At 46.3% G+C, this 12,144-nt stretch overlaps 1 protein-coding gene and 1 long non-coding RNA gene across 19 annotated transcripts in view; one reads left to right on the top strand and one right to left on the bottom strand.

Moving 5' to 3' along the window:
- The window catches only part of LOC125701997 (uncharacterized), a 29,028-nt gene extending 18,794 nt beyond the window's left edge, over positions 1-10,234 (top strand). For all 4 annotated transcript variants that reach the window (XR_007380418.1, XR_007380416.1, XR_007380415.1 and 1 more), the window contains exon 5: positions 10,122-10,234. This is a non-coding gene — a long non-coding RNA (uncharacterized LOC125701997). The remainder of the gene's footprint in view (positions 1-10,121) is intronic.
- The window catches only part of UTP6 (UTP6 small subunit processome component), a 144,354-nt gene continuing 141,644 nt past the window's right edge, over positions 9,435-12,144 (bottom strand). For all 15 annotated transcript variants that reach the window (XM_048964692.1, XM_048964694.1, XM_048964695.1 and 12 more), the window contains one exon: positions 9,435-10,614. The gene's annotated coding sequence lies outside the window, so the exon portion shown is untranslated. The remainder of the gene's footprint in view (positions 10,615-12,144) is intronic.

Genomic DNA, 12,144 nt, shown 5'->3' with positions numbered 1-12,144 from the left:
CTTGCCCAGTTCAGTTTAATTTGCAGTTGACCATCAAGCCAAACAAATAATGCAATGACTGGAAAAATGTAATCAGATATTTATGCTATCCATGGGTTTTTTTTTTCGGTGTTGTGGATTATTCAGCAGTACAGTTAAAGGTATTTTAATGTATTAGGAGTGTCTGTTTCACAGGAGTTACGTGGGCCCCAAACCAGTTTGAGTCTGCATTTTAAAAGCAACTTAGATTGACTTGGCTTTGAAACAATGGCACTGAAAACAAAATTCAGCTGAATAAATCAAAGTGAAATTCTTAAATCTGAGTTAGTGAGGAGCTTCAGAAACACCATCCAGAACAGAGTACCAAAGGAGAGAAGTCCAGCACAGCTCTGTGTGAGCTGCAGCGTTAGCTGCAATGCTGAGAGCTCTGTTTTGATGAGAGCTGTGTTAAATTTAGCTCCAGGATTCACATACTGCACTCACTTCATTGGAATGGTTTGGTTTGCATGTAGCATATTTCAGCTAGCTGTGCATCCCCTTGGGGAGTAAATCACAGCCTGAATGAGAACATTCACACACTTTTATGATATTAATGCTGTGTGCCATTGGAGGCTCTGCGTGCGTTCAGACTTTAAAGCTACCACTATCTCTGCTCTGCTTCCTGGGCTCCTAGTTTCTGTAACCGACCATTAAGAGCAGTGAGACACAATGAGAGAATGCTTTTTCTGTCTTGCAAACTTCTTTACATAGCAAGAAGCTTCTCCCTTTAAGATTTCCATGGAGTGAGCTCTTCTCCCTCGCTTCCTCCAAGCTTGGCCCAAGTGAGTAACTGCACTTGTATAACTGTTGTCTCACATGCCCCAAATAAAAGTGTATGAACTCCAAAGAGTAAGGAAAACGCCAGTTTGAGGTGTTATGTAATGGTCGTTACATAAAGTTTTGGATGTCTTTATAGTTTAAGACATTACTGCCTTTAAAAAAAAAAAAACTAAAAAAAACCCCAAACAACAACCCACAAACTGCAGTTTTGTTTCAAAACATCTGATAGGAATTTAAACTTATAATATAAATTGGGATTGGAGGTTGTTTGTGTCGCAGAATGAGTGTACAGATCTGCAAAGACACAGCAGGTATGCACTGAAACATCGCTGGGAGCTGTGGGACCCCAGCAGGGTTTGCCAGTGCTGCATCAGTTTGGTGGCTGGCAGTGATGTGGATGAGCAGCCGTCAGTGCTTTCATCACTTTACAGCAGTGCCTTCAGAAATGAGCCTCTGCAAAGTCTGCAACTTTTTGAACTTTACCCCTTTTTGAACTTCCAAGTGCATTGTCCAAATAGAAATGCATTGTCCACCCTCCTTAGACACCAGTGCTGAGTTATGGGCAGTTGCACGCAGGCAGCAAGCACAGGTTTGAGTGCTTAAAAATATGTATAGCTGTGAGCATGGCAGGCTGTGCAGGATGCAGGTTGGCTGCAGCCACAGTTGGTGTTGCACAGACTGGTGCAGGGCAGTGATGAGTTCTTCCTCTCCTCCATCATCTCCTCCTTGAGTAAACCTACGTGTGAAGGAAGTACTTTAGTTTGGATGAAAGAAATGGAATATATCCCAATTCGGCTTCCGGAAATGATCTCCCACCAGAATGACTTCCAGTCAATGAAGTTATGGCCAAATACTTGGTGGTTTTTAGGTGATCCCCCTCACCTTCACTATTCTAGGCACAGCTTTGAGTGTAAGCAGCACTGCTGAGCTGATGGCCAGGAAGGAAAAGAGCTGAAAATAAAAATGAGGACACTGATAAGGTGTCTGACCTGGCAGCTAATGAAGAGCAGCGAGGAGCAGTCAGTGGGAGGCACCGGGTTTCCACACTCAGCACTTTGCTGCCTGCCAGCCCTGGTGCCCCTGCTCGCAGTCTGCAACGTACCCCAGTCTGTGGGGCCTAAGGGAAAATACCAACCTCAGGCTGTCCATGGAAAGGACCCTAAAACTTCTGTTTATGGAGCTGCTCCTCCGATAGGGTGTGCTGGCAGCACTCAGCAGGCCCCAAATGGTGCAGTTCTGCTTTTCTGGATGTTGCTGTGACTTTCAAGTCTGTAGCAAGTGAATTTGGGTTTCTTTATCCTGTTCTTATGGCCCTAAAGCATCAGTGATGTTAAGAACACAAGCTCAGCTTCATGTTGCCAAGTCCTGTCTGGCTGAATTAATGGAATGTAGCAAATGAGGAGGAAGGTCCTGTTATTGCTCTAAGGAGGCTTCTGCAAACACAGGGCTGGACTCGAAACCAGACAGTATTCCCAATGTATCTAGCAAGCTGTAGGAAAGCATTTTGAAGTTTACCATTGTGAAGTAAAGCTGAAATGAAAGAACAGATTGTGTCAGTTCTCCCAGAGCAGCATTACAGCTTAGCTGGGGGTTCCCTAATGATGCACTTCCACCCCCCGTGGAAGATGTTGCTGCGTGTTGTACAATGAGCATGGTGAGCAGAGAGCTGCACAGCTCGAGTAAACAAGGTCAGTGTGAGAAGAGCAACTGGGCTCAGTGAGCTGTCTCTCTGGGGAATGGTTTTCTTTGCTCTGCACGCCCTGGCAGCCAAAATGAGCACTTTTTGTGAATGCACTGGCAACAAACCAAGGTGAGATGAGATTAGTTATGAGGAGGGTCCAAAACGTGTATCAACTCTTGTATCTGTTCCCTTTCTCAAAGGAGACCTCCTTTAGAGACAATCAAACCTCCTGTGTTCTCCGTTGCTGGTTGGAAATCGATTTGCATGTGCTGTGCTTTAATTGGAATCTCCTGGCTGGTCAGTGTTAAATGGTTCTATGGGGTGAACATGGGCGTAGTGCTCCCTGCTGTGGGGCTGTGGCACTCACACAACTGCATTTTGGATGCAGCTCTTGTCCATCCCTCCATGTCCCTGTGCAGTGGTTTCCTTGGTCACTGAGGAGGCTCTCAGCTGTGCCTTAGGAAAGGAACTGTCTGCTCCCCTGCTCCTCTGCTTGCTCCTCCTTGGGGACTGGAGACAGTCTGGGCTCCCTGAAGTTGTTATGATCTAGGAATAAGCCTTTGCTAGGAAGGTGGACAAATGCAGTGAGAAAAATGGCCAGGGTGGTGTACACTGCAGCTAATGAAACATGAATTTACATGGCCACCCATAGCTGATGTGTGTTTTATGGTTGAGTTCTTCCATGGGGTGAGTACTGCTAGCAGTGCAGCAGCTCTAATAATGTGCTTCATCATTTTTTTAAGAACTCTGTACACTCCTCAGACATAAAATACTACAGAATCATTATGGTTAGAACAGATCACCGAGATCATCTGGTCCAACTGAGTGAAAATGTTTGTGAATGAGGATAATTGCCTCATGTTTTCATGCTGATAAATAATATCCATACAGCTGTAATACCCATAACTGATACCAGGGAGGGTGTGGGGAGAATGGCAACAAAAATTGCAATTAAAAAAGCCTGAAACCAGAGTTTGGATGAATTCTTAGGTGTGCACAACCACGGGAATATTCTTACAACCTATCCACTGATTGAGCCTCAAAGAACTGGAAAATGGGGAGCAGTACAATACCAGTTAGATCCAATTCAACCTCCAGGTCAGTAGCATGCTTAAGCACATGCTTAACTTCAAGCATATGATTAATCACATCCCTGGTCCACGGTGTAATTAAATGTGTGCTTAAGTGCTTTGTACAGCACAGTACCAGCCTGCAGGCGTACTCTGCATACTGGTGTGCCTGAGAAAGTGGTGAATCAGAAAGATTTTTGGCTGGAGTTTGGAAACCAGCTTGAAAGAGCTGGTTAGGCACCCAGGTCTCATATTTGAATAGCTATGGAAAAGCTAGTCTTGTTGGCAGAACGGTGTAAGTAGCAAGGTGTGGCCATTTATTTTATGGTAATTCCCTAGTTTTGTTTAAAATGAAGTTATTTAAAAATCCCTTTTGCTTAGCAATTTCCTGCTGTTCTCCTGTAACGCTTTGCTTTCCTTAATGCCAGCCAGACTTGATTCTGCTCCAGCAGAGCTTGCCTGGCTGCTTCTCTCCTAACTTACTGGTCCAAGTGCAGGTAGATTCCGAATTGGAGGCAGCGCTGGTGGGTTGATGACAATAGCACACCTGCCTCTCCTGTAGATGATCAGTCCAGATGCAGATCTGCAGTAATGCCCTCAGCTGGGACCCAGCAGGTAGGTGTGCAGTGCTGCATGGCTGTACCTGTGGCCACTGCAGAGCTGATGGCCGTGTGCTTGGCGTGGTCCTGGGCAGAGCTTTGGCCTGGGACTTTTCCAGCCAGCCTTGGATATGATGTGAAAGTCTCCGTGGGCCAGAGACCATTATTAACAGGCTGTTTGGATGTGGCTGCCCTGTGTTGGTGGCTAGGTGATTTCAGACTGGACTGGCTGGCCCCTGCACTGTTTAATTTACTAGCAGTCATGTAGCCTCTTTTAGCCAGCGCTCCTCCCCTGGCGTTTTTTCCTAGCGTTCTCCCTTCCTGTCCCTTCCCTTGTGCCAGCCACTTTAATGCATTCGCCTTCTCACCAGCAGCTCCTTCTCTGTTGCTCTGGGATTGTTTTGCCAACACGTTTGTTTGACCATGCAATTTGACCAGGCATTGCTGTCATCCTCTTGTGTGCCAGGCTGAGCTGGATAATGGTCTTTTGCTGCTTGAGGTGGGTATAATGTGGAGATTCTAGAAGACGTTTTGGTGACTAATTGTTCTATTTTATATACTTAAAGTCAGTAAGGTGCCATAATTTCCTTGTTCTGGGAGGTCTCTGTATATAAATGCTAGTGAGGTCATGGTAATGAGGCAAGTCAGTGCAGTATTAAATGCTACTATCTGAACTATTGGCTCCTCCATTGCTGAAAGGTGGGAGGATGGTTTTCCAAGTAGGCTCCATGGAAACTCTGTGTAATGTGTTTGATTATCCAACGTTGTCATTTTCAAAGGAACCAGTCAAGATTAACAGGGCCTAAATGTACCATCCCCTAAAAATAACTCTGGCTTTCCAGCTCCTGCTGATGGTGGCAGAGATGTGAGAGCAGAGGAATGATGCTCCAGTCGAAAGAATTCAAAGGAAATGAATTGTAAAATGTCTGTGGCCAAGGCCACCCCTTGTCAGCCCTGGGAGATGGGTTCTCCTCTACCAGTACCCAGGTGTGTGTTAATTGAGTTTCTCAGCACAATGAAGACAGAGAGCTTGATGTTCTGCGTGGAAGCTGGGCTGCCATTGAAGACAGCAGCAGTCGGTCTGTTTTCTGATGACTGGCAAAGTGAGAAACTTCCTGAATTCAACTAATGCTATGTTTTTGTTTTCTTTTGGGTGAGAGAGCCAATGAGCCCTGCTAGCTGGTGACTTCTAGAGCATGCTTGGGCTTGCATGAAGGACAGCCCAATCAGAGTCAGACTGTGGTGGCAGGACCCAAAGCTAATTAATGCCCTATTAGTAACTCATTTGTGGCTGAAGGGATTTCCCAAATGCCAGGCACGGTTATGCTGTGCCAGTCTCTCTTGAAGCAGGTCTTGTTTGGCATAGATTGGACCACATTCAGGCATGCATTCGTCCTCTTGCACTGCAGTTAATATTTTCTTGGGGACCTCTTTTAATTTTCAAGATGATGATCAGCCCAGTGTTGCTTTTGAAAGAAAAATCTGAGAAATGCTTCTTTTCAGAGAGCAAATCCCATAAATAACTGGATTCTGGAAGCCTGCTTTGCCAGTATTTCTCCACAGCAGCTCATTACTTTCAGGGCCTTGCTGGTATCGGCTGTCTTCTCGATGCCATGTCCTGTGGCTCGCTCACCTGGAGCCGGCCCCACTTTTGGAAGGCAGAGTGCACACAGGGTCCCTGAAGCACGGTGCACACTCAGCGGCTCTGAAGGCTGCTCTTTGTCTCCATCAGGCTACCTGGAGTCAGCTCTGCGGCCAGCTGAAACCAGAGGCTGTTGGCTGGGCAAAGCAGGATGGCAGCAGGCAGCCGCTGTCACAAGGGCCAGAGCCTCTGCTGTGAGCGGGTGTTACTCATTTGGTAATACCAGTCTATTCCAGCTGAGGATCTGCCCCTTTGTTTTGTCTATAGGACAATTTGTTTTCAATTTTTGTTTCTGAAATGAAACTGTCAAGATGAAATTCACACTTAAAAAATTGAGGGAAACGGCCCTTTGTGCGTTTCTAACAATCCTCTTCAATGACTAAAGCTGGAGGAATTTTAGAAACTGTATTCACTTCCTACCTTTGGTTTCTTTTTGTGCTGTTCTCGTGCTTTATGAATTGAATTTCGAATCTAACAGGCCAAAAAGCTGTCAGTCCCAAATCTCCCTCCTGACCTGAGTGTAACCTAGGGACTTGTGCTCTGATGCTGAAGTCAGTCTGTGCCTTCTGTGGCAGCAGGAGCAGCACCTCCCTGTGTGGCAGACGCAGCCATGTGCTGCCTTTCCAGCTCAAGAAGGAACACGTACCATGAAGGGGGGTTTCCCCAGGGCAGGAGACATCCATCCTCCGGGAGTCTGCCAGCTACCCAGTGCAAGTAAAACAAAATCATGGTGAGAGAGGCTGAACCAGGCTGAAATCTGCAGAGTCCAGCTGCCTGCTGTGCTCTGCCCTGGTGAGCTCCATCTGCTTGTGCTGCTGGGGAGGCTCCCTGCAGGGTCTCATGGGGTTGTCTGCTGAGCAGTGCTGCAGGGACCTGGTCCTCACCTGGGGCTCCTTCCAACTACAAAGAGCTGTCTATTGTCATTCCAAGAGGAAAAAAGAAAAGAAGAACTTTTTTAAAATAATAACAGTATGCATCTCATTTTAATTTTAGTCCTAGAAACTACTTGGTGCTCATTACAAAGGAATTGATTCCTTAAACGAATGAAGCAGCAGTGCTGCTTGCAGTGTGGGACTGCTGACTCTCTGACTCATGCTTTGCATCTCACAGGATCTGGCTTTTATGCTTCATTTAGGACACCAACGTCATTAGCATTCAGAAGGCTCCTGCTTTTTTTTTTATTTATTACGATACTGCTGTTACATTTATTTTTTTTTTTTAAGATGCAAATAATATTTGGATCAGAATCACAGCTCATGTTTTATTACCAAATCAAGGCATAATGGTTGCTTTCATTTAACTTTCAAGCGTTGGAAGAAATTCTAAATGAAAATGAGGTGTGGCTTTGTGCAGCAATGCGAGGAGCTGAGGCATTTGCCGGGTGCCTGGCTGGCTGCTGGCATGGAGCATCATTTGCTGGTGAGAGAGGTGAGGACATTCATCTTGTGCTGCACGTGGCTGGGACCTTGGGCTGCCTGAACCTCAGCATTTCCATTGCATGCAGAACAGCTGTGCCAGCTCTGCCTGTGTCCCTGGAGATGGCATGTTTGAACGGCAGCAACTCCAAACACGGTGCAGCTCTGCAGCTCAGCCCCATTGTTCTGAGGCTGGATGTGACACAGCAGCGTGCAAGTGAGCCCTGCAGAGCGCCTGGGCCTGCCCAGGATGGCACCCGAGCTGTGTGAGATTGCTGCTCGTAGCACACCTTGTGCTACAGTGCTACAGTGCCGTGTTTGTCCTGACTCGTAACTGCTGGGAATGGCAAAGGGTGTCTTTTGTTGAGGGGCCGGGCGTTTTTAATGCAATAGGGGGAGAAAAAAATAGCGCTGCGAGTTGTCAGTGCTTCCCTGCTCTGCTCCAAAGGCCCTTGGAGTCCTGGAGCAGTTCTCAGAGCTCTGTCCTCATGGGCAAGCACTGCTTGCCCAGCCCATAGGGCATCCCACAGCACGCATGGGGGTGGTGTGCCCATGCAGCGCTCCACAGTGAGCTCAGGGAAACAGCAGGGTGGGAGCATGCATGGGAATCTGCCTATGGATTCTGTTGAATCTGCTGCCATCAAGATTCAAATTAGCAGTGAGTTAAAAGAAAAGTGCTACTCCTTGCCCTACGAATATGCAGGGTTGGGCTGGGAATTCCAAGAGGATTTGTAAATGAGGGTTGAAAATTCCCAGCCAACCACTTGGCACCTTTTTAGTAGGAGTATTATTTAGTAAGTATAGCTCTTAAAAATCACCTGAACTGAAAGCGGTTGAGAAATCAGTGGCAATTACTTACTTGAACTCTCGGCTTTATTAATAAATGAAGAAGAGCTGCTCGTGCAGCCGGGCGGAGCTGCAGTCACAGTGCACACACAGCAGGTGCCCACCGGCGCTGGGACCTCTGTGTTCCATGGACAAAGCGCGGTGCTTCGAGCGCTTGCAGGAGCGGCCATCGCTTCATTTTGCCCCAGTGATTCGGGGGGCACATGAGGGTTGCTTACAGCGAGGTGTGCTTTGTCTGATGGCATTTCTGCCGAGTGACAGACGAGCCATCTGGCGTTAGGCTGAAGTGCAGCGCAGCGTTTTCTTAGGAGGGAGCCTGCAGCGATGACAAAGCAGTTCCACACCTCCGCTGCCTGTGTCACAGCAGGGCTGCTGCTGGCAGATCAGCAAAGCCAGCATGAGATGGCAGAGCCGTGCTGGAGCGAAGGGAGTCCATCAGACCTCTGCCCTCCTAGGGACGTGGAGGGGACTGAGCGGCAGCAAGAAAAATGAGGGACTTTCAGGGGCAGCTGTGTTTTACTAACCCAGTCATAATGCCCCTAAAAATCCTTATTGTTCTTGCAATGGTCAACTGTGACCTCCGGCACGGGGAGGCCTGGAAGGTAAGCACGAGTGCTGGGTGCAAAGCGAGCATGGTAGGGCAGGTCTGCCTTTGGGAAGGATTGCTTGCAAGCTGGAGTGGTGTTACAGGCTGGGGAAAGTGGTGTTACAGGCTGAGTTTCCATCAGAGGTGGATTGGAAAAGCTTCACTGTTAATGGTGGTATGGAGAGTGCATTGTTGTATGAATCTGAGAGCATGAGAACTGGAACACAAAGTGGGAGAAATGAAAGAAACCAAGCACTTTCCCTCTCTGTTTTATCTATCTCTCATTTCTGGCTATCAGATCAAAATGCAGCCAGGGATCTTCTCAAACCAACCTCAGAGACACACAGCCCTGACCACAGCACTCCAGCAGGAGCGTGGCTGGTTAATAGCAAGGGACTGGGGAGCAGGGGAGCACCGCGAGCCACACAGATTTACTGGTCCTTTATTTAGCATTATAAGTTGCTCCACTGATTGCAGGACAGTCACAGGACGTGGGAAGGTGGCCATGCAGCATCAGCAGTGTGCCTGGGCAGCAGGGAGCCACCGACTGCTCCACTGATGGCCATGGGCTGGGCAGTGCCTGCCTGTGTCACTGTGCCCCTATTCTGCACAGCTGTCTGCTTGCTGATGGAAGGGCTCCATCCTGCAACGTTCCTGCTCATGTCCCTTCCTGTAATATCACAGGACTGTGCTGCCATAAATGATTGCAGTCAGAAGTACTTTAAAAAACTGTTTTTTCAGATTCCAGGACAGTGATGTCTGCTAGCTTATTGCATTATTACATCTGCATTTCTTCCTTTTTTTTTTTTCTTTCGGTATTCAATTTATTCTTTTCATGTTTGGGAAAGTGTTGGTGGTTTTACACTTAATGCCTTTCATTACATTGGGAACTGCCCTCTCCTTGCTAACTCCCTGCTTTACTCCTTGGTCTGCTGAATTGCTCTCAGCCATTGCAGATCTCTGCTCGTTCTCATCATCTTATTCTCAGCTTCATTCCTGCTTAGGGCAGGGATGCAGTAACTGTACAAAGAGAAGCAATTTGTTAAACAGAACTGTAATATTCAATTATTCTCCATCATGCATTCTAACACCTTGTTTGCATTTCTGAGAGCTTGTATGTGTTAAGTTTTTGTTTTCATTGAACTCTACAACAAAAAGCTTTTCTCCTTTAATAACTTTACCTAGGGAGATGGATAATCAAATTAATCTGGCTCCACAACACTAACTGTCCCCTTCCCAGCGTCTGGTTGTTTTAATCATTACCTGTTTGAAAAGGTTTTCTCTATCAATTAATTGATATTTTTATCAATGAATTCTGCTTCATGTGACTGCGCCAATAGATTAGAAATGCATACTTATTTTTATTTTTTTCCTTCTCTCTACACAGACTGCACAGACTTGCCTTTACACATCACTTACCTATTTTTAATTGGGCTGTGTGGCTCCACAGCAAGCATTACTCATTTGTTATTTGTCATTCTCAGGAACATTTCAACTGCTTTTCTTAAAGCTCAACTCTATGTAAAGGAGAAGTGACTAGAAACCCCAAACTGGGTCCTGGGTCTTGCTTAACTCTGTAGAGCACACTGACTTGCTGACACGACTCCAGTTAAGGTATGGTATGAATCAGGAGCTCCAACAGCCGCTGTGGAATGAGCGCGTTCACGTGAAGTCATCCTGCAGCAGCTATTGCAGAATAGTCAACTGCTCTGTGTAAGCAAGCCCTAAAAGACAATCCTGGTCCCAGCAGTTGTGTGACTAGGTAAGGGAGGTAATGGGCACAAGAAAGGCATATTCTGTCTGCTAAGGATGGGCTGGGAGCAAAGAAACCTGTGCTGCTCAGGGCTGCCTTGCAGGTCGCTGCCTTTGGAGTTGTTTGCTTCAGGACTTTCTGCTTTGATGCCTTCGATTTCTGAGACCGGTCCAGCATACGAAGCCACAGACTGTTTCCTCATGTAGCTGATGCAGTGTCTTCACCTGATACCAAAACAAGATGTGAGGAATTGAACGTTTCCCCTGGTGAGATGTGTGGATGGAACTGACCTGCTTTTAATCCAGTATCTACCGATCAAATAAACAGAAGCACCACCACTACTAACAAGAATGACTGACGCTTAGTACTGGAAACAGGAAGATCCAGAAGGGGTTTTTGTGCCTATGTTACAATTTTTATCTTTAGTATTCACATCTCACTCAAAGTAAGAATATTTGTATGTTAAAATAACCCCCTTTTTGCTTTGTAATACTGGATTGAGCCTGCCCAGCTTCTTCCTATCACAGCTCTGCCCCATGGAGAGAACTCAGTGGTGGATGTGGAGGTCAGAAGAGCTCCTCCAAATGCAGGGGATGTGCACAGGACAATCCTGCAGCTCTTCTGAAGCTAGTGCATGGATGAATGGATCGTCTTCTCATGTGCTATGGGAACTCTGACTATATAAATGTCTGACAAACTCTTCCAGTGCTTTATAACCGTGTTTCTTCTACCTTCTGGTAAGCCACAATTTCCTGCTTGTGCATCTCTGTCATTTAGCATCTCCAGCCTGGCTTGGAAAATGCAGAAATTCCTAAAATAAATGTGTTTTGAAAAATAGACACGGGATTTTTTCAGTCAGTCTCAATGGTGCTGCCCCAGACTTCTTGAATTTGCCATCCCTAGAGTATGCTAAGTAGTATGAACATTAAAATAGACCCTGCCAAAATAAAGCATTCCCTACTCGCATGCAGATAATTCTGCATGGATAGCAGAAGATGTACTAAGCTTGGGCCACCATTCATATTTCTCTGCACATCAAAGCAACTGCTCCAGAATCTTTCAAGCACCAGTGTTCCAGGCTGCAAGGAGTCTCTGGCTGCACAGGACCTTTCTGAACTGCCCTGTGATGTTATCAACTGCTTTCAGTGCACAACATCTGCCTGGATAATTTAATCTGGTACATTCATTCAAATAGAAATTGTGTGTCAGCCACATGATCTGAATTAGACCAGTGCAGGAAATAACATTTTGCAGGCGAATTTGGTGCCTTCTGTCACTGGAGCCCTTTGCTACTTTTTGATGAATAGCTGTTTCATGGAGGAAATGTGGTTATTAAGGCAAACTTTCTTCATGATTTAAATTGCTTTCAGCAAAACTGAAGAAATCCAAGCTGCCAAGCAACCTTTAGTTTTAGCAGATTATTGCTGGGCTTTGTCTTTTTAATTAGGCCAGTGTTGATCAAGTTTAATTAAGAGAACTGGTGAGACAGCCAGGACAGCCTTCCTAAGAGCTGGACTCTGTTCTGGGGCCCAGCTGGTATTGGTTGAGATTTAGTTCTCTAAAACGAGAAATAAAACAAAACAAAACCTTAACAAAATGAATAGACGCCTTGAGTCTCCACACAAACTCATCAGCTGGCGGAGGATAGTGGGACTTCTCTACCTACCTTTCTGTGCAGCATCAAGTTTTAAAGCTGGTAACAGGATGTGACTTCTGAACCTGACAGCCCTGCAGACAAATTCCTCATTGCTGAG

The sequence above is a fragment of the Lagopus muta genome, chromosome 18, assembly GCF_023343835.1.
Source record: "Lagopus muta isolate bLagMut1 chromosome 18, bLagMut1 primary, whole genome shotgun sequence".
Lineage (NCBI taxonomy): Eukaryota > Metazoa > Chordata > Aves > Galliformes > Phasianidae > Lagopus > Lagopus muta.
The sequence above is the reverse complement of the archived record's forward strand: the minus strand, read 5'-3'. Positions and strand labels throughout refer to the sequence as shown.